Source organism: Pan paniscus, chromosome 5 (assembly GCF_029289425.2).
Source record: "Pan paniscus chromosome 5, NHGRI_mPanPan1-v2.0_pri, whole genome shotgun sequence".
Lineage (NCBI taxonomy): Eukaryota > Metazoa > Chordata > Mammalia > Primates > Hominidae > Pan > Pan paniscus.
In genome coordinates, this window is record NC_073254.2 from 127,323,816 (window position 1) to 127,351,188 (window position 27,373).

General features: G+C 37.9%; 1 protein-coding gene across 7 annotated transcripts in view; it reads right to left on the reverse strand.

The window, feature by feature from the left end:
- The window catches only part of PDSS2 (decaprenyl diphosphate synthase subunit 2), a 310,743-nt gene that overhangs the window by 154,250 nt on the left and 129,120 nt on the right, over positions 1 to 27,373 (reverse strand). The window lies entirely within an intron of this gene.

The following is a 27,373-nucleotide window of genomic DNA, read 5'->3' on the forward strand; positions in this document are numbered from 1 at the left end:
TTGCCTTCTGCCATGATTGTGAGGCTTCCCCAGCCACGTGGAACTGTAAGTCCAATCAAACCTCTTTCCTTTGTAAATTGCCCAGACTTGGGTATGTCTTTATCAGCAGCATGAAAACGGACTAATACAGTAAATTTCTCAAAAAAATTGTTTAATGACAAAATAAAACCAGGTAGTACTGAATAATCAGATCCTTTTATGATGCTGGAATGCATATGTTCCAGAAATTATAATTTATTGGTGGTCCTTCAGATATAGTATGCAGATGTATTATTATACAAGGTTTTTAAAAAATTGAACTAATATCTGACAAGCAATTTTAAAAGTCAATTAACACCGACTATAAGGTATAAAACAAAGGTTATCAGAGATGAATTTTATAATCAAATTACTAAGTCTGCCTTTTTCTGCACAATAAACAGAAACAGTGACATCTGAAAATGCCCCTTTCACCTCAGAAAATGTGTTGTTTGCAAAAGACGTTAAGTTTGCAAATCTTTGTTTCAGGTCTCAAATAGTTATAAGCATAAGGATCTGATTTTCACAGAGACCTCTAAGACCACATTACTTTTGGTTGTACCTTCTTCTCTCCCACACTTATCTTTCTCTTTTCCTGTGTCTGCCCATGACTTCTCATTCTGGCATTCTGGATATATCCACTTTTGGAAAAGGCAGATAATATGGCTTATTGAAGTAGGCACACATTCTGCGAACATGCATTTTTAACAAATAACTAATAAAATGTACTTTAGAAGGATGTCCAAATGTGCACATGGTTCTACAACCTCATATTTTCTGAGCACCTGTGATGTGCTTGGTGATGCCTTTACACCATAAACACAATCACAATCCTTCTCAAGGACCTTAAAGCCTGGCATGGATAAAAATAATAATAATCAGAAACAGAGATATCTGAAAATGCCCCCTGTTCATCTCAGAGAATACATGAACTTTTTCACAAAGGGATAGAACTACGCATTCAAATCAGCAAACATTTTACTCACATTTTCAATGGAAATACCAGGTAACAGCTCTAAAAATGTTGATTCAAATAACTAAACAGGGTACTTGAAGCTCATCTGATATACCTCCAACTCACAGATGGGGCACTTCTACTTTTTAAGCCTTTTTTTTTTTTTTAAACAGGCAGTTGAGAGGGTGGCTGTCTATATTATTGTGCTTATTCTGACCAAACTGTGCAATGTCTTTATACTTTTCTAAGTAACCTGACCTTTTCCCATTTCTTGTGGGTATTATATTACCTTTCACGTCTTTATATATTTCCACATGTAATCATCTTGGCATGTTGCTACCATTATTGTCTTCCCTATTCACTGGTCTAGTTAATTCCTGTGTCCACAGTAGGGTTCTTTTTTAAAAAGGAAACCAGCTTCCTTTTACCACTTTGTATTCTTAGACTTTCTTCCATTGAAGTTCAATCACTTAAAGAGTAATATAAGCCAACAGTAATTATTTTACAAATACTGATGACTCCTCTCTTTACAAATGAGTGTATTTGTAAGTAAGCTTTGAAGATAGTAAGGCTATAAGGAATAAGATAAATGTGAAATATCTGAGTAGAAGCCACCAATTTCCCCCTTTAGAGGCCTTCCTGATAGTTGATAATACCAAATGGTTCACAAACCAATTTAGAAGTCAAAGATGAGCAGAACATACTAAGAAAGGAGAAAGAATAATTTAACAGGCACTCAATTCAGATTACATATAAGCGCCATTACAACAAGCTAAAACTTGTTCACCTTAATCTATCTATCTATATATTTCATGACTACATGAAATAGCCTACTCCTGAGTTAATTAATGAAAAAACAAACTTTAAAAACTAAATATTTTGGTTATTTGTAACTTAAAAGAGAACAGGTAAAAATAGAAAGAACTGTTAACCTAGATTATCTGATTATAATTATTATCAACAAAATTATTTATGGAATATCTACTATGTGTTAGACCCTATAAATATAAAGTATAAAAAGCATTTTTCTTTTATCGACGACTATGTATCAAGGTGTGAGTATGTATTCTTTCTCTTAAGGTAGTTTAAGACATGGTCTGTGTCCTGAGGGCTCATAGTTTAGTTGGAGATACAATACAATGAAATGAAAAGATTTAACAAGAAAATTATATAGTACATAAGTGTAAACTGAATGCCACAATCTATAACTGCTGTAGGGGTACACAATTATGATCACTGAGGATTTGGGGGGAGGAATGGGAAGACTCCGAAGTAGAGGTGACAGCAAAGTTGTACTTCTCTTAGATGATGAGCACTTTAGATTACTGAGTGCAAGGACGTTGCTGCTACACACCCACCCTACTCTCCATGCCATGCATGGCTGCCACCATAATGTGCTGGGGGGCTCCAGTCAGCTTGCTGCTGCTGCTGCTGATCCCAACAGGGCTCACTGCCCCTGCCAGACAATGAACAGAGTCGACAGCTGCCATGGAGTGGTATAAAAATGGCTGCAGCCAGCTGACTGAAACTGGAATATGGGTGGAGCACAGATTTAGCACAAAGGCTTGGGTGTCTCCTCTAGACAGTGCTTGAGGGAAAAAGAAATGAGAACAATACAGAAAAGGAGAAAAGTCCAGGAACATCCTTCATCTTCTAGCCACAGCCCCAAATGATTTGGATAAATTAAGGAGAAAAAAATAAATGAATTGTGAAAAAGTCATTTTCACAGAGACAAAAGAAAGTTTTACTTAAATTAGGCTACCAAAGAAATATGAGTTAACAGTTGGTCTTAGATATCACTGAAGAATATTTACTGCCAGTTAATTATCAGAATGTCAAGTCATTATACTTCCTAATTTCACCTGCACATTTTCATCTGAGCACAATGTCCTGCTGTGGTCTAAAACAGAGGCCTACATATTAATCAGAGTGGCCGTAACAGAGTTAACTCAGTTTGAAGAGAGCAGAGAAGCTAACTTAGCCCTCTGTCTTCATTCTCATTCTGAAGAAAAGAATGAAGTCAAGATTTCTAACAAGAGGTGATACAGACAACACTCTGGCAAGCTGTTTCAAAAGATAAAAATGTACCCATTTGGCTTCTCTTTAAGTAATAATTTAGATGGCTCCTAATTGAAATCTCCTTCCATTGCACAGGTCTTGGCCTACCTTAAGCCTTCTCTATGAAAAAGACTGAGCCAGGAGTCCTGAGGGCAAGGAGTGCTGGTGAAGCCCTGGTGCCCACAATGCAGGAACGGAAGGATGCTGGGGTGTGCCACAGGTGGCTTATGGTAGGTGGCTGTCATTGCGAATCCTTGATAACACATGCAATTCCATTTCTCTGTGTTTCTACAAAGTCCTTACATGATTATTCTAATTATATTATTAATGGCATATCTTAAGCTGTTACATGGCACTACCCATAGTTGGATATTTATCATGTTAAATTATGAATTACAAACATTTCTTCATATAATATTTTACTTAAGTCCTAAAGCAAGAAAATCTAGAATAATGTACTATATTTGTCTGCTTGGATTGCCATAACAAAATACCACAGGCTGGGTGGCTTAAACAGACATTTATTTTCTCACAGATCTGGAGGCTAGAAGTCCAAGATAAAAGTGTCAGCAAATTCAGGCTGGGTGTGGTGGTTCACACCTGTAATCCCAGCACTTCAGGAGGCTGAGGCAAGTGGATCACGAGGTCAGGAGATCGAGACCATCCTGGCTAACACGGTGAAACCCCATCTCTACTGAAAATACAAAAAATTAGCTGGGTGTGGTGGCAGGCGCCTGTAGTCTCAGCTACTCAGGAGGCTGAGGCAGGAGAATCACTTGAACCTGGGAGGCGGAGCTTGCAGTGAGCAGAGATCACGCTACTGCACTCCAGCATGGGCGACAGAGCAAGACTCCATCCCAAAAAAAAAAAAAAAAGAGAGAAAGAAATGCAATTGTCTTAAGACTCCCTCTCCCTGAGAATCTAAAAAAACAACCAGGAAAGATTCACTGCCAAAAAAGAGAAAAGACTAAAAGTAATCACCATGCCCAGAGAGACTTTTCATCTATTCTTCTGAGGGCAGCTCTGAGAGATTACCTAGGACGCTTTATCTGCATATTAAGACAACCTTAGTTCACTGTGAATTTCTGCTCCTCACTTTCCCATAACTGGTTTGTCCTTCCATCCCATTCAGCGTCCAAAGAGAATCATTTACAAACCACTGTCTTGTCTTTGAGCCCATTCATTCCCCTAAAAATCATTTACTACCACTTTAAAATTGCCTACAGACCTCCAACTACCTTCCTTTCTATGAAGAGAGTATTTAAGCCTCAACCATCTGGCCCTGAGTCTCATATCTGCAGGACTGTCAGGTCCATGTGCTCATTAATACATTTGCGTGCTAAATTTTCCCTGTTAATCTGTCTATTGTCAGTTTATCTATGCAGGCTTGAACCTTCAGAGGGGAAGGAGAAACTCTCTTAGCTCCTACACATTAAACTCAGTCCATTATAAAATACATTTAAAATTCAAGTATATTTAGCAAAAATAAACTTTTTTTTTTTTTTGAAATGAAGTCTCATTCTGTTGCCCAGGTTGGAGTACAGTGTTGCGATCTCAGTTCACTGCAACCTCCGCCTCCTGGGTTCAAGTGATTCTCCTGCCTCAGCCTCCTGAGTAGCTGAGACAACAGGTGCACACCACCACGCCCAGCTAATTTTTGTATTTTTAGTAGAGATAGGGTTTCATCATGTTGGCCAGGATGGTCTTGATCTCCTGACTTCGTGATCCACCTGCCTTGGGCTCCCAAAATGCCACCACAACCAGCTTTTTTTTTTTTTGAGATAGGGTCTTGCTCTGTCACTCAGGGTGGAGTGCAGCGGTGCAATCATGGCTCACTGCAGCCTTGATCTCCCAGGCTTAAGTAATCCTTAAGTAATCCTCCCACCTCAGCCTCCCGAGTAGCTGGGACTACAAGTATGTGCCATCACTCCTGGTTAATTTTTTATTTTTTTGTACAGATGGGTGTTTCATTATGTTGCCCAGGCTAGTCTTGAACTCCTGGGCTCAAGTGCTCCTCCTGATTCAGCCTCCTAAAGTGCTGCAATTATAGGCGTGAGCCATGACACCCAGCCTTCAATCAGCACATTTTAATATTTTGTTTTTTTCTCCTCTAAAGGACAATTTTGATAGGATGTGGGGTAAAAGATGAAGATACAGTGTAGTCCTTGAAGAGTCTATAACCTGATTATGAGAAAAATAAAAGCAGATAATATCAATAAAGTATGGTAAATGTAGTTATTGAGAATATGAATTTGCAGTAAGAAAGACCTGGTTGAAATCTTAGATCTGCTACTTTATGGCTCTGTAGATCTTGGCTAAATGATTTAACATTTCTAAGCTTGACTGTCCTTACCATATAAAGAGGCTGTGACTATTGACCTTTTAGGATTGTTTTGAGACATAAATGAGATAACATGTGTAAAGTGTTTTCAGCACAATGCCCTAACACATAGTCTGTGCTCAGTACACAGTAATTATTACTACTATCACCACTAATGTTTGTACACACTTATGCAGAGTGTGCTAAGGGAGCCCAGAAAAGAGTACTTACGTTGGCCTGGGGATTAGGGAATGTTTCCCGGAGAAAAGGAGAGCAGAACTGTATCTTAAGTGAGGTAAGAGTCAGATGAAGAAAGGTAGGAACAATATCCCATGCAGAGGAAATATCACAGTGCATGCAGCGTATTGCCAGTATTTGGCATTTGCTGGCAGGTCTAGTGCAAGAATAGTTATTCCTCACTTTCTCCCTTCCTTGGTATCCTACAGCACTATTGCATCTCCCTTCACTCCCTTCACTGGTTTGCCATCCATCCTCCCCAGAAATACCCTTGCTACCCCTGATGGCTATGTTGGATTTGTCCTTTAAGGACAATTCAATCCTTTGTAGGTGGACCAGGCCTCTCTAGAACCCTACCAGAACCTATTCTTTCCCTCTGTCTTATGAACATGAGGAGAGATGACCTGCAGAGGTAGTATAGCTAAGCTAAGAGTATGGGCTCTGGAGTTAAACTTCCTGAGTTCAAACCCTGGCCCCACTACTATGTCACTTTGAGCAAATTACTTCACCTCTGTGTGCTTCAGTTTTCCCCATCTGTTAAATGGGGATGGTAACAGCACTTATCTCTTATTATGAGGTTGTTGTGATGATTCAGTGAGCTGACACATGTAAGAAAACTGAAACAGGGCCTGGCTGTTAATAGCTATTAGCTAGCATTACCTAACAAGATTAAAAATCTATGCTTCATGGACAGGACATACTTGAGAAAATAAAGAATGCCTCAGATTAGAAATGTGGCCACCTGTGGAGGGTAGAAGGAAGAAGGGAGGATAAAAGAGGAAAGAGAGGAAAACTAATATTTACTGATTACCTACTAGGGGCCAAAAGTATTGCATTAAGTGCTTCATATATGTTTTTCACCTGATCCTTACAACAGCTGTGGTAAATAGATGGTACTGTCCCCAATTCTATACATGAGTATCCTGGTCCTCAGAGAGTTTACAAAATTTGCCTAGACAAATAGGAACAGAATTGAAAGCTGTGGGTAGGCGAGTAGCAGAGTCATGCTCTTCCAACTGCTACTTCTCTTCACCTCCCCGGGGCTCCATTCTCTTAGTTTGAAAACTATATCAGACTTCACATTGCTAAGAAGAAATCTAGGAGCTGCCTAATTTTTTAAATGATTCTCTAGGCCTACTCCAGGAAATATAAACATGTGCTTACATTCTAATTTTATATCCTATGCTGAGAATTTAATAAAAATAATGAATTGTAGCATATAAACTAAGAGTATACTTCCTTGTTCAGAAGTTCAGAATATATTACAATTACACATTGACAATAAAAATATTTTTTAGAACTCCAATTCTATGTTTTCAGAAATTATAAATTGACTAGGCTTAAATTTGTTTTGTTTTACTTTATTTATTTATTTATTGAGACAGAGTCTTGCTCTGTTGTCCAGGCTGGAGTGCAGTGGCATGATCTCGGCTCACTGCAACCTCTGCCTCCTAGATTCAAGCAATTCTCCTGCCTCAGCCTCCTGAGTAGCTGGGACTACAGGCATGAGCCACCACACCCAGCTAACTTTTGTATTTTTAGTAGAGATGGGATTTCACCGTGTTGGCCAGGCTGGTCTCGAACTCCTGACCTCAAGTGATCCACCTGCCTCAGCCTCCCAAAGTGCCAGAGATTACAGGCATGAGCCACCACGCCCGGCCCTACATTTGTTTTATAATATGAAGCAGGGCCCAATTTAATCTTTAATTTACATTTCTTCCAGCCTAAATATTATGTAACATATTTTGTGGGCTTTTAATATCTTTAAAATGGTTCATATTTCCTAGTAATTTGAGTAGGGTATCCTCTTTTGTTTCGTATGAAATAACATAATAGTCTCATAACAAAATGAAAATAAAGTTAAAGAAAACCATGAGGTCAGGTGTGGTGGCTCATGTTTGCAATTCTAGCACTTTGGGAGGCTGAGGCTGAGGGATTCCTGGAGGACAGGCGTTCAAGACCAGCCTGGGCAACATAGCAAGATCCTGTTCTGCGCATGAAGGTAGCACTTGTAGTCCCAGCTACTAGGGAGGCTGGGGTAGGAGGATCTAAGAGTCCAAGGTTGCAGTGAACTATGATTGCTCCACTGTTCTCTAGCCTGGGTGACAGAGAGAGATCCTGTCTCTAAAAACAGAAGAAAATAAAATAATACTATAGTATTATGGATGTTATATATGTAGAACGAGCTTTTTCATATTGTCAATTCTTTGCCAATGGAGATGCTTCACACACACACACACACACACACACACACACACACATCTTGTCACATGTTGGCCCTTATACTGATAAAAGAGCACCAATCCTTCAGGGAAGCTCCAAATACTCTATGACAAGAAGCTGGGGGTGGTGGCAGTAAGGAAGCAGATAATCTTCTATAGAGACATTTTATATACATATATACTTATTTAACCTAAAAATATATTTTTTTCTTTAATTACAGTTTCCCATATAACCATCAGTGGGCTCCAGCGATGCAAGCCATATTTATTAGAGGCAGCATGTCAAATAGGAGTTGACAATTACAGTCTCTATCAATACATATTATGCCAGACGGTAATGAGCCATCCACAAAGGGCTAGCTATCCAAAATAATCATGCTGCTTTCCAGAGAAATGTCGAAGAGGTTATGGTTTATTACACAGTGCTCATTAGATATACAGTGGCAGCATTAGCAATTTTTCCTTCATTTGCGTCTCATTTAAGGATCTGCCCCCACAAGCACAGTCAAATTAGTACGCAAGGTTAAAACCATTATGCCCTGAAAAAATTAAGTTGCATTTTATTTTACAGTAACGGTGGATCAAAGGTCCTTGGAATCTATTATTTACAGAACCATTATCTAACACAGCATATTAACAAAAGGGAAAAGAAAAGCAATGCCCTGCCAGCATGGCTTGGACAGGAACAAAGGCAGACTGTTTGAAATAAGCAAATACCATGTTACTTAATTAAGTAGCCCTATAAAAACTATTTTTAAAATAACACTAAGGTTGTGACATCAACTGACAAAAGTCACAAAATTAAAGTTAATGAAGTACCAACCTATACTTTAAAATGTCTTGTTTACATTAACTTATTTTTAAACATTTTAATACTGTCATTATATATAATTTTTAAATAAATTTACCAATTACTCTAAATACTTATTTTCTTAAAAGGATAACCCATTTTTAAATTTTTATAGCAAACCCACATTTATCAATATTTAATAAAATAGAATTTGCAGATATAACTATCATAACCAGAAAGATGTGATCAAGAAGGCAGATCTTGGAATAAGTTACAAAGATTTAAATAAATATTGCAAAATAATAGATACTTAATGGATTTTGCCAAATCAGCAGATAACTGGTTAACAGCATCTGAATTACTGGCAGGATAAACACTTGTAGCAAAGAGATCTTTTGAAGAGATTTCTAAAGTCCTGATTGGACTACTGTTAATAAAATATCAAAATTCATTACAGTTAGAAGGATAATATTCTGAATGTACTTTCCCCACATTTTATTAACAGACCTCAGTTGTAGTGATTATTCAAGGATCCCTTCCTTTCATTTAATGAACACTTATTGAGTGCTGTCATGTCAGACCCTGTGATAAGAGTCTGAGAATTCATTAAAAAGAAAAAAGAAAGAAAGAAAGAAAGCATATCTCTGTACTTGAGAAGCTCATGGCCAGGTCAGTGAAGGATTTGGACAGGAAACCAAATGATTTGAATCTTGGGCAATAACACATGGACACAGGAAGGGGAATATCACACTCTGGGGACTGTGGTGGGGAGGGGGGAGGGGGGAGGGATAGCATTGGGAGATATACCTAATGCTAGATGACGAGTTAGTGGGTGCAGCGCACCAGCATGGCACATGTATACATATGTAACTAACCTGCACAATGTGCACATGTACCCTAAAACTTAAAGTATAATTAAAAATAAATAAATAAATAAATAAATAAAAAAGAAAAAACAAAAAACAAACAAAAAAATAATTGCTGTCCCAGAAGAAAATACAGCTTGCCAAGGGAGCCCAGATGAAGAGGACCTAATTGAAATCTTGATGAAGTAAGGTAAGGATTACCCAGGGAAGTAACAGCTAAAGTGAGAATTCTACCCAATGAGAACTGTAGGGGAGAAATACACTGGGAAGGTGGGCGAACAAGTGAGAGGAGGCTGGGGTGCGATCATTTACCTCAGATTATCACAATATACAGTTTTAGAAATCTTTTAAAAATGCTCTTCCTAATTAGAAGAAAACATCTTGAAGTTGGATTGATGGACTTAATGAAATAAAGTCAGCAAGAAAGTTCTAGAACAGTTTGGATCATGTTAAAAAAATAAAAAGTATGTTATAGAAAAAATTCCTTTGTCAGGTCCACATATGGTCAAATTTCAGAGTGGATGAATGTATTATCCATTTAGTGTTAACTGTAAGTCTGATTGAATAACTTGTCATGACCAAATTTTGAATTTCCGTTGGTTATTCTTCTTAATCTTTACCCCCACATGAATGAGGTAAGCATCCTTGTATCTTTCCCCTTAAACTGACAAAAGGATGAGCTATATATACATCACTTTAATTTTTCTGGTATCTTATATGTCTAATATGTGTGTCTACTCTCAAAACATCTGTAAAATATAATAAACTTTTAGACAGCAGAGGACGGATTGGTTTAATTCTTTTGCTATGGTATCCAGTATAGCTCAGGTGTAATCAGATACTTACAAAAGGTTGCTTTTTTTTTTAAATGTAAATGCCATTATATTCTAGTACAGCTATTATATATGGCTATGGTCTACAATATGGCAGATTCCTGAATGGATTGTTAGGTGGTTTTGAGGCATTTAGAGTAGCATCATGACAGCATGATAGTAATACTCATTTTCCTCTTTTAGTATAACAGATTTCTTTTTTTCGTGAATATTGGGCCTTTTTAAACAGGCCCTATATATCTACTCTGATTTAGCTTTTTAAGTGACTGCCGTTCTCCCTTCCTCAACAGTGTTTTAATTCAGCAGTATTTAACCTACCAACATTTTTCATTTAATGAACAAAAAATGTATAGACTCCAAAGCTTTTTTAAAAAACAAAACATATACTACATCTATAGCTTTGCACATATTGTGTACATAAAACTTTGTATAAATGGTTGCAGCATTATTCCTGGCTTTGAATTTTGCTTTTCTTCTACCAGAAAAAGCTTCTGGTAACCAGACGTCACAAAAGGTACAGATAATCATAAGATGTCAATCATAATACAAAAACAAGTTATACTGTTGAACTGCAGAAAAAGTAAAAGCAACTAGGCCCCATGCTGGTCACTACTGCTCTAAGTTCATTTCAATACTACATGTAATTATGAATCTCAAGGAACAAACCAAGAACGAGCCTGCTGAGAGTGGAGACAGAGGAGTATGGCCAACCTCTCCTCCACGGCACCTCGCAGCTCTGTCAGAGCAGCCATTTTGTCAGTGCGTCTCTTTCTTTCCACTGCTCTAAGATCTTCAGTTTATTCATTTGCTCTCACCTCTGCCCTATTCCAGAGGGTTTAAATGGTTTAGGTATTATTAGATGATGTTCAATAATAACAGAAAAAAAGCACAACCAGATGTGGAGGAAACATGAGACAAAGGTGTGACAAGAGATGAAGTGTGATCAACTGAGAGGGCACAAAATGGGAGGGGGCCAGGGAGAGCCCCAGAGTGATGAGGGAATAGTATGAACTACAGACTTTAATGTAGCTCCCAGAAATAAAGGCTTCTTCTGTATGTGATGAGCCTATTTTATCTCAAAATGTAAAGCTGTCTGAATTTTAGGTTTGATGACCATGTGTTCTGCAAAGACAGCATATAGATTACAACCGTGCCTGACCTCCCAGTTTTAGGAAAAAAGTGGAATTCTGTCACTGGACACCATCAGGGCTTTGGGTTACATCTCCAACTCCTTATTCTATGGATAAAAATAAAAGCTCCCAATATAATATTCATAATTTATAACAATAACATGCAGATCACCTTTTACCATTTGAAAATGGCACCAAATTAGTAATGGTCACCATTTCTACAGCAAAAAATAATGTGAGCACTTTACTGCTTGATGGTACTGTTAGATTAGTGGTCCCCAGTTTGGGGTACCCAGATCTTTAAGGGTTATTTACAGTAGATAACAAGTTCTTCACAGAGGTGAGTAATTTTCCCTTTCCAAAATGTCGAAGGAAAGCAATGTATTCCCCCTCCCCCCAGATAAAGTAACATCTGTTAACAAAATTTTTAATTTTCTTTAATTTTGTACTCAATAAGATGCGACAGTGTTTATCTTGTGGTCATCAGAAGCTCAGATTGGCAGTTACAAGTGTATCTAATAAAATGGAAAATCATATAATGATGATTTTATATATAAAGTGCCTGGTAAAGACGCTTTTTAAAACAGGGGTGGGAGAATAACAAAAGGAATCCTGAGCGGTAAAGAGGTGGGGAGGTTATCATAATGAAGTCTATACTGGCTAATTTCCCTCCACTTCTCCTTGACCGCCCCGCTTCTTTCACCAAGGCAGTCTAAGAGGAAGTAGCTATCTACTTCAACAACAGCTCTAACAGGAGACCAGAAGAGGTCAGCGGAGAGCAGTGCTAGGCACCCATCCTCCCACCCAGAGGGCTGAGCTCCAGAAGATCCCAGGTCTCTGTTTACCCAAAAAAGAAGCAACTATGTAAACAGAACAAATTGTTTTATTCAATTTTTTACTTTGACACAATCAGAGATGACCTATAAGTCTGTTGTAATGGTTAGCTTAAAAAAAAAGATCTGAAGTAGAAAATGAAAAAATTTTCCTTATATACCAAAAAGTTCCTTGAAGAGGACAATGACAATAAAAATGATAATGCCTTGATAGTGACATAATCTTATTTTCTCTGAGATAGCAATCCATTATTTCTTAAAAACATGAGTTGCAGGTGCACAAAAATTCCCATTTAAATATACTCAGTTCATCGGCCGGGCACGGTGGCTCACGCCTGTAATTCTCAGCACTTTGGGAGGCCAACGTGGGTGGATTGCCTGAGCTCAGGAGTTCAAAACCAGCCTAGGCAACATGGTGAAACCCCATCTCTACTAAAAACACAAAAAATTAGCCGGGCCTGGTGGCAGGCGCCTGTAATCCCAGCTACTTGGGAGGCTGAGGCAGGAGAATCACTTGAACCCAGGAGACAGAGGTTGCAGTGAGCCGAGATTGTGCCATTGCACTCCAGCCTGGGTAACAGAGCGAGACTATGTTAAAAAAGAAAAAAAAAATATATATATATACACACACACACACATACACACACACACACTACACACACACACACACACTACACACACACTCAGTATCTGATTATTTGTGCTATGGAAAAAAGAATGTGCAATTACTAAGAACTGGTCAAGTACTACAGAGTCCCTGGTTTCTAAATTAATTCTAAAATCGGAAAGTGGAAAAATTAAACATGTTTTTTGAATGTTTTAAATATTTAAATATAAATGTTTCTTCTCTTATACCTTCAGGGAGTGTAAACTAAATAGAAAGTTTCCCCTACTCCCCACATTTAAAGCTGAAGAATTAGAAGGAAAACACTATATAAACTTTTAAACACCAGCTGTAGTGTTTTTACTTGCCTTCCTCAGAACTTCCTTCATTGAAGGTACAGTACCTAAAAACCAGCTTTAGCTACGTTCCCACGCAAATAGAGGTCATGATCTGGGGTGTTCTGATTGACTATAAACTTGTAGTAGTATACCAGGCACAGAAAGAATGGCAACCACAAAAGACAACGTGGTACCTGACGTTAGGGGCCTTATGAATTTAATAAGGGCATTGATAAAATTAGAAAATGCTAAAGAAAGACCTAAAATGGATGAATATATTCAACAGATAACAGAGAGGTCCAAGTTACCTTGCCTACCCCTCTAATTGTTTTTGAGGAAGATCAACTTTCAGCCAAAGCGCTGCAGACAATATAAAACAAAGTTTGCATAAAGTACCTTTGAAAATAACAAGCTGCCTATAAACCGTTGCAGACATGTCAGTAACAAAGGTTTTGCGAAGTTAAAGCCCTAAATTGAATTAAACCCTAATAATTTTGTATTATTACATTTTCATTCCCTGACAATTCTGATTTTTCAGCTTATTGTTTTTGTTAAATTTAAATTGGTCTGGTCTATCTATAGAGAGAGATAAAAAGCAAATCCCTGTTTTTTAAAGTTCTGAGTTGAATGGTATAAAATTAAATACAGAAATGCATTTTAAGTGCAAAGTATCCTTCCACTGTTGCCAGAAAACAAGTAACAAAGAGGAGTTAAGTAATTTAACAGCCATATTTTCTCACTCGCCTTCATTGGGAACACAGTCGTTTGCATGGCATAATAAGCTGTAAATTATAAACATTTTTACATAGCCTGCTGCAAAGAAAAGTCTGCCAGCTTTCTACTATATTGGATAGTGTTCAAGTGATTAACTATAGCTTTGGAAAAAAGGGGTGGAAACTTGTTTTGCGTCGCAGTTTGTTGGTTCTCACGTACAGCCTCAAAAAAATCCATTACATCATTATTTGCAACAAATATGTAAGTAATTATAATAGAGTAATAGAAGCTCCATATTATTACAGGATACAAATTACTCATGGACAAGAGAAAATCTTGTAGGTGCATAATCATTCAAGTATTTCCTTGAAATGTTGTCTCTGATGAGTATGAATGTAATGGTTTTCAAAAATAACAAAATTTGCAGCACTGACATTTCAGGACTAATGACAAATGAAATACACTTTACTCTTTGTCTATAGGGAAAGCCCATTAGACAGAATATCTGCTTAGGGCACAAGTCTATTTTAAAAAAAGGTTCTTGTGTCAAAGAAAATATATAAATATCTGTGTTTCACAACATATAAAGAATAAATTTGTGAAAGGAAACATGCAGTAATAGAGATAATGGCCTGCAAACATAAACGTTTTTATTTTTAAATTGTATAGAGCCCCACCAAAATCCACATTCAACCCCCTAAGAAAATTTTGTCTCAATAAATCAACAATAATACATGGAGCACTTGAGTGCCCACCATAGTGCTGGGGCTTTGGAGGTCAAAGAAAAAGTCTATAACCTGATGTCTGTCCACTATACTGAGGATGTCAAGATGACTAAGAAAGTATATGTAAGGCACCCTACTTCATAGGTTGTCTACAGTAATGGAAAGAGCATGAATTCTATGGTCAAATGGGATTTGAAACTCACCTCTGTGATTTTCTTACACTATAAACTTGAGCACGTTATTAAATTTCTTTAAGCCTGTTTCCCAAGAAAAGCAATTTCTTAACCAATGTTAAATGTTAAGTAAATGCACTAATATATATAAAGAATATGGAACAGTAGCAGACTTATAGAAAACTCTATATGTGTTAGCTATAGTAATAATTATATTTCTATATTTATTATAGTTAGCTTTGCACACAGCAGGTGTTCAATAAATGTTTGTTGAATGAATGAATGAGCAAAGGAACAAATCTAGCAGAGGGACAAGATAAATATGCAGATTACTATAAAATAGACGAGAAGTGCCTCAAAGGTACAAAATGTAATAGAGGCCTCAGTGGAGGGAGAGGTGATAGGTTGGAAGATGATTAAGACACAAACCCTGACTTCTAGAAGGTACTGTTTAGTAAGAAAACATACATAAATCAGTATTTACAAAACAGTCATTACAAAACAATGTGTTAAGTGTTTTAAGATTTCACAGAACCTTTCTTCTATGTTCTAGCTCTAAATACACCACGGCTTTTCCCGGAGTGTCCAAATCCTATATGTTCATGAGCAGATATGCCTAACTTCTACAAGCCACAAACTAAGGAGCTGAGAGGTGGGACCAGTGCTCAGTGCTCCCCTTATTTCCTCATTTTGGTGAAAACCACTGTTCCTTTGAAACCAGCTCTACTTCTGCCATCACTCCTCTTCTCTGTGCCTCTACATTTATTGAAGTCTCAGTTCTGTTGTTCTGGTTGACTTCAATCATGTGAATTGCCCACCCTACAGTTTTTCAATATACTCAATTCAACCACCTCCACTGTATTCTGTGAAACCCACTTTAAGGCACAACTGAACATAACCAATCAGAACTGTTCCACTTTTGAAATCTCCACTTGGATATCCAACTTTCCATCTAAAACCTACTGTCTTTTCTGCTCTCTCATTGCATTACCACTTCCACCCCTGCAAACTGATTCATCATGATCTCCAGTCCCTTGATCACTACTTTCTCTCTAGTTTTGGGCTCCCTCAACCTCACTTCCTACCTGATGGGGCCTAAACAATCATATTAGATCAACCTACACTCTTGCACATACCCTTTTCTTGATGACAAAGAAAAACATTAATCATGCTTTTATCTTCCTCACATCCACTCTAGGGCTGTTAGGAATTGCCTGTTGCTGTGTTAAGGAATTTGTATCTAATCCTGTAGGGAATGCAATTGAAGAGTTAAGGATGTTTTACTCCACTTAAAAACTTGAGGCCAGGCCAGGTGTGGTGGCTCATGTATGTAATCCCAGCACTTTGGGAGGCCAAGGCAGGTGGATCACTTGAGGCCAGGAGTTTGAGCCCAGCCTGACCAACAGTGAAATCCCGTTTCCACTAAAAATACAAAAAAATAGCCGGGCATGAAGGCGCACACCTGTAATCCCAGTTACTTGAGAGGCTGAGGCATGAGAATCACTTGAGCCTGGGAGGTGGAGGTTGCAGTGAGCTGTGATCGGGCCACTGTACTCCAGCCTGGGTGACTATCTGAGTGAGACTATCTCAAAAGAAAAAGCAAGCAAACAAAACAACAACAAAAAAACTTGAGGCCGGGTGTGGTGGCTCATGCCTGTAATCACAGCACTTTGGAGAGCCAGGTGGGTGGCTCACTTGAGCCCAGGAGTCTGAGACAGGCCTGGGCACCATGGCAAAAACGCCTCTCTACAAAAAATACAAAAACATTAGCCAGGCATGGTACATGCACCTGTAGTCTCAGCTACTCATTTGAGCCCGGGACGTTGAGGCTGCAGTGAGCCATGATCGTTCCACTGCACTCCAGCCTGGGCAACAGAGGGAGACCCTGTCTCAAAAAACAAAAAACAAAAACCTTGAGAAGAGGAGGGAATGAGGGAAATCTTAACAACAGAAAAGGGAGACTTAAGATTCCAGTAACTATAGAGAGGGAGGATGCCAGGATTAGAGATAACCAATCAGAGAATCTGCCCTCTTTGCCTCTATTATCGACACCACCCACTTTCAGGAGTGAGAAGGAAAGTCCAAGAGCACAGTGAGGAAGACATTTCTCAGGCACTAAGCCACCTACAGATGTCAGCTCTCACCTATCATCTTATGTGAGGGGTGTTAAAGACTACCTACCTTTAGTTAAACAAAGGGTTTATCAGTGGACATGGGTGGATTGTGAACCCAATGGTGACTGTGGAAATAGCTCTAGTAGTTAAGTTCCAGCAAAAGAGTTTTAGAAAGGAAATTACATCAATAGCAAGTGTCAGGAAGACTCTAGATGCATACATTGTTTCCTTACCTACTCATTTGAGGTCAAAGACTATTTCTTATTCATAAGAAATATTCAGTGTCTTTCAGTGTCCAGTGCTGTGCCTTGCAGAGACAGGAGGTGGTCAGGGTGACTTATTCTGGACCACAGGATAGTTGAACCTATCTAGATGTGTACCCTGTTAGTTAAGCTCCTGGTTTGAAGCCCATCATTGCCCCTGCTGTACAGATGAGTAATTTCAAAGAGTGATTAAGTAACTTACTTAAGGTCAAATAGCTAATCAATTGCAGAATTGAGACAAGAACCCAGATCTCTGGCCCTTCATCTATGCCTTTATTATGACACACTGTTTACCACTGAGATGCCTTCCGTATGAGTTCAAAGGATCACCATTAAGTCATGAAGCTACTAAGCTGACTCTGCCAATAAAATTAATATTTTAAGTGATTTGCACAACTTCTATCACATGATGAATGCCCAAAATTAAGCACTGTTTAAAATGTAGAATTAGTCACTGGACAGTGCCTTTAACTTTGGCTACTTACCAGTCAACATACAGCCCTTCTTTAAGCAAAGGATTTAAAAATTTTTTACTATTAACAAAAACAATGTATGCAGCTTGTGTTTTGCTGTGATAGATTAGGCAGGCTAATCTATATCATGTTATTTACATGCAATAAACTAACTCAGCTGAGTAGATTAGTAGGTAAGCCCACCTACTTTTTGTGGTTAATTATACTGTTTTGTAAGAAGCTGATCCTATTTTGTGTTTTTCCAAAAGCTCTGGTGAAGTAATGACTTCTGACGTACAGTATGTTAAACATAAAGAGGCTTCCCTTTTCTTTCTCAACATATAATTGCTGCATTTGTGCATGCTGCGCAAGTTGAACATAACAATAAAAACTTAATGAAGAAAATAAGTACTGGTTGTAATGAATTAGTAATATTACTAGATTTGTATCTGGAGTTTACATTTACTGTTGTAAGTAGAATACAATCAATAGGAATATGTAATCAAATTGCACATGCTTTCATCTCTTGAGATTTATCTGAAAAGGAGCTGAGATATCTTTAGGAAATTATTTTCAAAAGCCTACACTAAATTCAATTATTCTGCATAATCATTTAAAATCACTGTCAATAAGCGCTCCTCATTTTTAAGGTTCTTGTAGTATAAAAAGATACGTTTCTTAAATAGGCTTTTATTGCTTTACAAGTATGAAATATAACTTTTTCATTTTTAAATTTAGTTATACAAAATAACATGAATAGGTTATTAAAAAACTGAAATACTACAAATAAAGTCACCTTTAGACCATTCCCTTATATCTATTTCCAAACCTCTCCAACCCCTTCTTTCTTCAACCACTGTTATTAGCAGGTGAGTAAGGTTCCTTCCAGACTCTTTGTTTGCATTCACATGTTATCTTAAAAACAAAACAAAACCATAACTGATTTTTAAAATGCTACATATTTCAATATTACCTATTTCATGTTTATATAATTGACCCTAAATAAATAACATGATCAACATGTTCTGCCTTAAGCCTCATTTCTTAAGATGTTTTTTGATTTGATCAGTCCCCAAGGGAAATACAGTTTGTTAATTTTGTTTGGCATTTCGAAGTGCTAGACGAATTCTAATGTGTGGAATGAAGGTGAGGATTGATAGATAGTCACAGCCTATTGTTACTATAATTAGAAGTCATCAGATGCTAATTAGTACCACATTAAAATGATAAATTATGAACTACAATATTTGCAGCTGAGACCAAGTGCAATTCCCTAAATGTAAAGGTTTATAGAAAAAAAAACTGGCCTCTTTCACAGCTTTTTATATTCTCCCTTCTCTCCTTAAGATTATTTCACACAGGCCTCCAAATATTCTATCACTTCCTCTAACACCACACTAAGCGTAACCAATTTTCACTTAGAGGAGAAAGTAATGTTAAGATCTGTAATTTGATTTTAAGATGTTTCTAGATTTAACTTATAGTTATGTTTATGATGCTTTTTGTGATAAGTTCTTGAAGCCCAACAATTACCTCAGTATGTACAGGTGTTTCTTGACTTACAATGGGGTTATGTCCTGATAAATCCATTAAAAGTCAGAAAATTTTAAGTTGCATCATGGTAAGCCAGGGACTACCTGCATATCATTAATTTAACCTTAATCAATTGAATACACTGAGTAGAGTGAAGAATTAGCACAAATGCGAAGAAATTGATGGTGTCCATTTGAACAGATGGCAAATTTTAAAAAGCTAATCTAAAGATAGCATTTTACTTCATTCCTGCTTTTTTTAACAAAAATAATTTTTTTTATAGTTTATTATTTTTATTTGTAGTTTATGCATTTTCACAGGATATTTGATCTGGTCAAAGAGGCCAAAGGATAAAAGTTCAGGTCAGCCCAGGGACTCCAAAGCCCTCATTCTAATTACAGGATAGGGTTTCTAAGCTAACTACCTGTTCATGTCTTTTGTCCATGTTTGTGTTGTAATTTTCTTCTTCCCGATTTATAAGATTTTCAACTGATTTGTAGGTTACAACTTGGCTTTTGGTCATGTATGTTGTAAACATTTTTGTAATTTGGGCTTTGTCTTTTGACTTCATGGGAATTTTTTCCACTGAAGAGTTATTTTTTGTGCAAATGTGTTAATCTTTTCATTTATAGTGTCAAGTTTTGGAACTTTTTCATAAAGCCCTCCCTGCTCTGAGATAAATACTACCACTACTAGTGACAATTATTCAGCCATGATCAAATAGTCATTGCTATCTATATGCTAGAAACATGCTGAATGCTGAGGTAATACGGATAAAATACAATTATCTGAACTATGTTTTTTCTTTTTCTTTTTTTTTTTTTTTGAGACAGAGTCTTGCTCTGTTGCCCAGGCTGGAGTGCAGTGGCACAATCTTGGCTCACTGCAACCTCCGTCTCCCGGGTTGAAGTGATTCTCCTGCCTTAGCCTCCCGAGTAGCTGGGACTTACAGGCAGGTACCACCATGCCTGGCTAATTTTTTTTTCTTGTATTTTAGTAGAGACGGGATTTTGCCATGTTGGCCAGGCTGGTCTCAAACTCCTGACCTCAAGTGATCTGCCCATCTTGGCCTCCCAAAGTATTGGGATTACAGGCGTAAGCCACTGCACCCAGTCCAACCATCTGAACTATGTTTAAAAACACATAGAGGACACAGTCTTCTCTTATCAGCATTACAAATAAATACAGAAAATGTTCGGTCATGATTTTCTTCTTATTCGCCAACTCACCTGCCACCCAGAAGTCACATAGGTAATAAGATAAAAATAGTTGTTTTGGCTGGGCGCAGTGGCTCCGCCTGCAATCCCAGCACTTTGGGAGGCCAAGGAGGGCAGATCACTTGAGGCTAGGAGTTCAATACCAGCCTGGCCAACATGGTGAAACCCTGTCTCTACTAAAAATAGAAAAATTAGCCAGGCGTGGTGGTGCAGACCTGTAATCTCAGCTACCCGGGAGGCTGAGGCAGGAGAATCATCTGAACCTGGGTGGTGGAGGTTGCAGTGAGCCGAGATCATGCCATTGCACTACATTCTGGGTGACAGAGCAGGGCTCTGTCTCAAAAAAAAAAAAAAAAAAAAAGTAGTTGTTTTACAAATAGAATTGGTATGCTTTAAAATTGGTCAGCATCCATTATGTATCCTGGCAAATAGACCATCTAAAAAGAAGAAATGCCAACGATGACTTTACTTCTCATTCAATTACTCATTTAATGTTTTTTCATTCTTGCATATTCTACTTGTACCTGAATTGATCTCTATAGCAAACAGATTAGAGACAGAGCAAGGTGGGTAAAAAGAAGGTGGCTACACTTCTATAAATGAATATGTGTGTCCCAGGACACTGCAGATCTTTAATTCAATTTAGTGTTTTTTTCCTCAGATTGGCAGGTGTGTCTCGCAGTTGGATGTGGTCCAGCAGGTCCCTATGCTGCAATTCTGAAGCAGTGGGAACATCATCATTGCACTGGGTCCCCAGCAGCAGCATATTCTCTACCCACTGCTGCTTAGAGGAAATGGAGTTAAGGGTAACACAAACTCAGGAGAGTCTAAAACCTATCAGTAAAACTTCAAGACTTATAGATACCAGAATTGAAGCTGCAGATAACAGAGGTGGGTAAAGAAAGTGTAGTAGAAAAAGGAATTGGTTGAAATATGAAGGAAAAATAAAATAAACTTTTGATGAGACTTAAAAAATTTCCCTGGACAGGGCCAGGCAGGCTGGGGTGCAGTGGCACGAACCTGGCTCACTGCAACCTCCACCTCCCAGGTTCAAGCAATTCTCTGCCTCAGTCTCCTGAATAGCAGGGATTACAGGCGCCCACCATCATGCCCAGCTAATTTTTTTGTATTTTTAGTAGAGACAGGGTTTCACTGTCTTGGCCAGGCTGGTCTTGAACTCCTGACCTTGTGATCCACCTGCCTCGGCCTCCCAAAGTGCTGGGATTACAGGCATGAGCCGTGGTGCCCGGTCAACACTTTTCTTTTCCTTCTTTAAATATATTATATTGCTTCACATAATAACTAGCTTAAAAATTAAGATTGTTTCATGAAGAATGCTTTAGAGTCTGGTTATAGCTCACATCCTGAACTACAGGTTGCAAAGGACATAATAAACCGCCATCCCTTTAAGTCATCGTCCATGTTAAACTACTCTGTAAGACTTACACTGTAAAACATGTGTTTCAAATGTTTGCTTCAGTCTAAAACACTTATGTTATACAGAAGATCCAGTCATCCAGATAGAGATTTAAATGAATACTATGTCCAAGGCATTGGTGAGTTGTAAAGGTATACAAAGCTAAGTGCCTACTCTGAAGGAGTGGGAAATCTAATAAAGGCCATGAAGCAGCATGACTGGGGTCTGGAATGGCAATAATAAACCACATTTGGAAGCATATTCTATGTATGAGGCACTGTTCTAAGGGTTCTCGACGTATTAACTTATTTAATCCACTTAATAGACATATGAGGCACAGAGAGGTTATCTAACTTGTCTGGGGTCACACAGCTAGTAAGTGATGAAACAAGGATTTGAACCCAGACAATTTATAACCAATATACATATTTCTTCCTCTACTTGACTACTTAATGTGGGACCTCGGAAAGTTACTTCACCTGAGTCTCAGTTTTCTCATTGGTGAAACTGTTTTCTTTTCTTTTCTTTTTTATTTTAGTAGAGATGGGGGTTTCACCACGTTGGCCAGGCTGGTCTCGAACTCCTGACCTCAAATGATCCACCCACCTCAGCCTCCCAAAGTGCTGGGTTTACAGGTGTGAGCCACCGTGCCCAGCCTGAAACTGTTATTTCTGCCTCACAGAGTTCTCATTAGGATTCAAAGTTAGGCATGCTGATACAGAGAAACATTTATCAAACTTTTGCCGCTTTCCACAAGGTGTACTACTACTGACAGGGACCAATGGGTTCTGTAGTCAAATGACTGGGAAACAATATCTCAGAGTCATGATACATAAATCCGTATCTAACTCCTAAGAATTCTCAAATGAAGGAATCTCTCTAACTCTGTTTAACCTGGCATGCCCACACTTATTTGATCCCAGAACCTTTTGTCCCACTGAACACCTAGTTACAACTTAAGCTCTGGAAGAAAAGTTGGTAAATGCTAACAAGAAAAAGGCATGAAATCAAAGGACCCAGTGGGTTCAGGTCTGGTTCAGCCAATTTTTAACTGCTTGCTATGGGCAACAGCTCCAACCCCTCTCCATGTCTCTGCTTTCCCTCTCAGCTTTTGCCTAGACGACTTCACTAATTCCCTGGCTGACTCTCTATCTTGGACCTCACCTCTCAGGGTCACCTTCTAAGCATCAGCTAATTATGTTCCATAGCACAGATACAGTAACATGACCCCTTTTGCTTAAACACCTTTTTGATAATAGCTAAGAATAAGAGCAAACACTTACAGAATTCTTACTATGCCATGCATTATTCTACTCACTCGTTTAATTCTGAAAACCATTCTGTGAAGTACATACTGAGGCGCGGCTAGTAGGTGGTGCAGTCAGCTTCCAGATTCCAAGTCCACTCTGCTGCCTCTTGAACTCCCCACAATTTATCCAGGATATCGCCCTAATTCCTCAGGCCCTTCACAGTCTGACTTCAACCTTTCCTTTCCACCTCATCTTCATTCCCTGCTTCTCATATATGAGTTTCTAGGGCTGTGAGGCTGGCCTGTAGATGGCTGCCTTCAGTTCACAGGGCATTCTCCCTGTATATGCGTATCTATGTCCAAATTTCCCCTTTTTATAAGGATGCCAGTTATATTGAGTTAGGGCCTATTCTAATGACCTCATTTTGACTTGATTAGCTCTATAAAGATCCTTTCTCCTAATAAGGTCACATTGTGAGGTACTAGGGGTTAGGACTTCAACACATGAATTTTGGGAGGATAAAATTCAATCCATAATACCTGCATACATAATGAAGCTAGTCTCTTTTCCATAAATTCATACAATCATGTAACAGTTATGTACTGAGTGCCTATTAATTACAATGTTGGTACTGTTCTGGGCCCTGCTAGGTACTTCTATACCCCACATCTTTGTGAGGTATAGAAGCAGGGTGCAGTGGCGGGCGCCTGTAATCCCAGCTACTTGGGTGGCTGAGGCAGGAGAATTGCTTGAAACTGGGAGGCAGTGGCTTCAGTGAGCCGAGACTGCATCACTTCACTCCAGCCTAGGTGATAGAGCGAGACTCTGTCTCAAAAAAAAAAAAAAAAAAAGGAAAAAGGTAACATTTGCTGCTGTCAACAGATAAACCCTAAAATTTAAGTGGCTTAACAAATAGATTTTTCTTCTCATACATCTAGTCTGTATGGATGTTCCTAATGGGCAGGTGACTTTCCTTCAAGAGTGATTCAGGGACACAGGCAACTTTCATCTTGAATGGGTCACTTCCCAGATCATCTGCTTAAGGAGTATTACAAATGCAACATTTTTATGGCCAGGAAATAGTAAATATCACTTCTACTCCTACTCTATTGGCTAGATCTCAGTCACATGGCCAGCCACCTGCATGGGAAGCTGAGAAATGTAGTCCAGCCGGGTACTCAAGAAGAAAAGAAAATGCGTTTGGCATACTTGCTTCAGTCTCTTCTACCAGTTAAGGTGCTGGGAAACTTCAGGAAATTAAAGTAGAGTGCAAATATGTTCAGTCTGTGGTCTGCTTTTAACTACTAGTTAGAAGAGAAGAAGAAGATTGAGTCAGTTCTTGATAAAACAACCGAGAAAGCGGAACCATCAGCCAAAATATTCACGTGAATTTCTGTAAACTTAATAATCATATCATGAGAAAAATCTATACTTTTTAATATGCATTATATATTGTATTAAACTATCTTTTGTACACAAAATAAAACTATGCTATTACTAATAGAATGGGAAGTTGTAAACATTTTCTTGATTGTAGCTAGGGATAACTGTAAATTTAGTAATACTTGACTGGCTTTGCAACCAATTTTTTAAAAGTCAAGGTTAGTGGAATAAACCTAAAGTTCACAGTCTTGTTGGCAAAAGGCTATGGTGAATGTTTACAGTACATTTTTATAAATGTGGCTTTCTTGCCCGATTTTCAAAATGTAGTTATTACATTTTAGCCTAAATTCTGCCTCTCCTGGCTGTTATATGATTAGTTCACTAGACATCCACAGCACCAATTATATCCTTAGGCCAAACAAAAGAGATCACCTAACTCCCATTTGGTCCTTCAGGTAATGTACTCAGGTCCCATTAGCTGATATCAAAGTCAAGTTTTATGAGAGAAAAAATACCAACAAGGAAAATCCCAGTAGTTTGGAGGTGAATTTAAAAGCTCTCAAATTAGTACTTCCCTCAAATGTTAAATAATTCACTGTAGCATTATAGATACAAGACTCCAGCAAAAGTTACACTTGAACAATTAAGGAAGCAAGAGCTAAACAAATGACTTCAGGGGTAGAGAAACAAATTAATGGTTTCTCATAGCACTATACCAAATTACTTTTTCAATTAACAAGTGTGTAAAACACCCAAACACCCCCAATGACCTACTAGATGAAGTTTGATTGTAGAAAATAGCCTGGGTTTACATGCCAGGATTATTCCCTAAATGTAACTGTGGATTCTATACACTTGAGTATAAAGCCCATTTATGTTATTTGGAAAGGTTTCATGTTCACAACGTACCCCTACTCTTTTCCAAAGTTCTTTTAGTCAAATTGCTTGGATTATAATGACCATCTGCCAACATGTTATGTGAAGGACCAAAAGCAATGAAATTGTTTCCTAGAGGCTAGACAAGAATTAGAAACACAAGGTTACATCACAGTGCACCATGTGCATACAGATTAATAGCTCCTGCTGAGTAGAAAGTGTATACACTTTGAGATAAAAATGGGATTTCAATCCCAACTCTATCACTTTCTAGCTAAAATATTTCAGATAAGTCAACCTGAGTATTAGCAATCTCTTCTGTAAAATAGGAATAACTTACTTATGTAACAAATATTTATTGAATATTTACTATGTATCAAGTAGTATTTTGCAAGGATTATTTTAGGATTAGAGATAAAAAAAAAAGTAGGTGCTCATTATCTGTATGTGTGGTTATCCAAATATACAAGCAGATGACTAATAAGAAAGGGTCAAAGTCAGCAGACTGAAAATCAATGGAATTCCTAACCGAAAACAGAGATATATGGGATACAAGGCAATGTGAGGTCCATTTGCTTTCCAGGGACTAACAGGTAATTAGTACTCATTCTAAATTTTTATATATTTTCTCTAGTTATCTCAACTAAACTTAGCCAAGAGTTTTCTACAAAATGTATAAGGTAAACTTTTTTTTTTTTTTTTGAGACAGGGTCTCATTCTGTTGCCCAGGTTGGAATGCAATGGCGCAATCTTAGCTCACTGCAACCTCTGCCTCCGAGGCTCAAGCGATCCCTCCACCTCAGCCTCCTGAATAGCTGGGACTACAGGCACATGCCACCATGTCTGGCTAATTTTTTATATTTTTTGTAGCGACTGGGTTTCTCCATGTTGCCCAGGCTGGTCTTGAACTCCTGGACTCACATTATCCATCTGCCTCAGCCTCCCAAAGTGCTGGGATTATGGGCATCAGCCATCACACCTGGCCTGTAAGGTAAACTTTTGAGCTCTAACTCAAGCAGGTTTTGGGGAAGGATGTAGATGTACTAAAGATGTGCCAAAGAGTTTTCCATTTAAAAGTTTTTAAAGATATGCTTACAAGATGACTTTTTTTTAACATACTAATTTAATGCTAGTCTGATCTATAACTGAAATACATATATATTTTGAAATAGATTAGAAAGGTAGAATGTAATCAAGAAAAAAAAACCAACAATGAGGTTTGGAGGGAACATGAGAACTACAGTTAGAGCTTCAACTCTCCCCATTACCAGTTGTGTCACCAGAAAAAGCCTCAAAATTTTTGAATCTGTTTTCTTGAGTAAAATAAGCTTAACAACTCTTACTATGGCATTATTATAAGAACCAAATGGAATAGCTGTCATAAAAATGCTTAGTAACCTAAAAGCACTAAACAAATATGAACCATTTCAGAGTGAATAGGTGATCACAAGACATCCCTTATAGTGAAGGGTATTTGTATGGATGAATGGTAAAAGGTTTACAAAAAATTATATTGGCTGGAGGAATGGGCATTTGTAGTCACAACAGTAATCATTTCGCTTGCTTGCTAATGAGGAAGGATCATTGAATTTCTGGCTGGCAAGCAACAGTAATCCCTAAATATTATGGAACAGAAAACATTTATGGACAAGACCACTAGAAATAAAATAAAATAAAAATAGATTTATTTTTAAAGTAAATCAACAAGGTCAATTAGCCGTAAGTCAAAGTTCCTAGAAATGCTTCTTTTTGTGAGGAAAATTTCTTTATCACCCATATTGTTAGGCTGGTTTTAATTTCATATGCCAAAGTCTACCTGTTGACTGTTACATCTATACAGGCTTTTAATACAGTGCCAAGCATATTGCTAGAATTAAGTAAAATTATTGCTGACATACTGTTACTAAAAATATATCCAGTGATTTTTTTAAACAAAACTGAAAAATTTAAGTTTATTTTATATGCAGCAAAAAATGAGTAATACATACTTACAAATTTGTTTTTTAATCTAAATACATGAGATGTAAAAATTTTTTAATCCAATAACCAGTA